The sequence below is a fragment of the Penaeus monodon genome, chromosome 33 (assembly GCF_015228065.2).
Source record: "Penaeus monodon isolate SGIC_2016 chromosome 33, NSTDA_Pmon_1, whole genome shotgun sequence".
Lineage (NCBI taxonomy): Eukaryota > Metazoa > Arthropoda > Malacostraca > Decapoda > Penaeidae > Penaeus > Penaeus monodon.
In genome coordinates, this window is record NC_051418.1 from 31,153,577 (window position 1) to 31,154,038 (window position 462).

The 462-nt window shown below is 29.2% G+C and overlaps 2 protein-coding genes across 2 annotated transcripts in view; one reads left to right on the forward strand and one right to left on the reverse strand.

The window, feature by feature from the left end:
- The window catches only part of LOC119594376 (guanine nucleotide-binding protein subunit beta-2-like), a 41,136-nt gene that overhangs the window by 37,615 nt on the left and 3,059 nt on the right, over positions 1–462 (reverse strand). The gene's annotated exons all lie outside the window — the stretch shown is intronic.
- LOC119594377 (procollagen-lysine,2-oxoglutarate 5-dioxygenase 1-like) overlaps positions 1–462 on the forward strand; it is a 46,541-nt gene that overhangs the window by 8,934 nt on the left and 37,145 nt on the right.

Below are 462 nucleotides of genomic sequence, written 5' to 3' on the forward strand. Positions count from 1 at the left end.
AATTTGTTTTGTTATAAAATTAATATAGACGGTAACTACAGCCTAGATAAATGATACCAGTTGTTAATTGTTACTCTGTTATCCATTTTGTTTTCTTTCCTATACAGAGGGTTAAATTCTGTCGTCTGGTATAATTAACTGAGCACAATAAGACATAACTATCATTATAGCACTCATTATACTTCTATCAATATATAGGTCATTCAAACGATTTCGCAACCAAGAAGTTTAGACAAGTTACCCCTTAAATCTTTCAATGAGAGAAAACGAATATATTTTTATGGGTAACTTGAATACATATTAGAATGGCTCTATTAACCTCCACGGAACATATATTCTTGCATTACGTATAACATACTTCCTTTTTATTTTATATGTTCATCTGTACCTTCATTTTAACATTTTGTTAATAATAAGAAAATAGTTTCACCTATTCCCAGGATAACCAACGAAATGTTCATT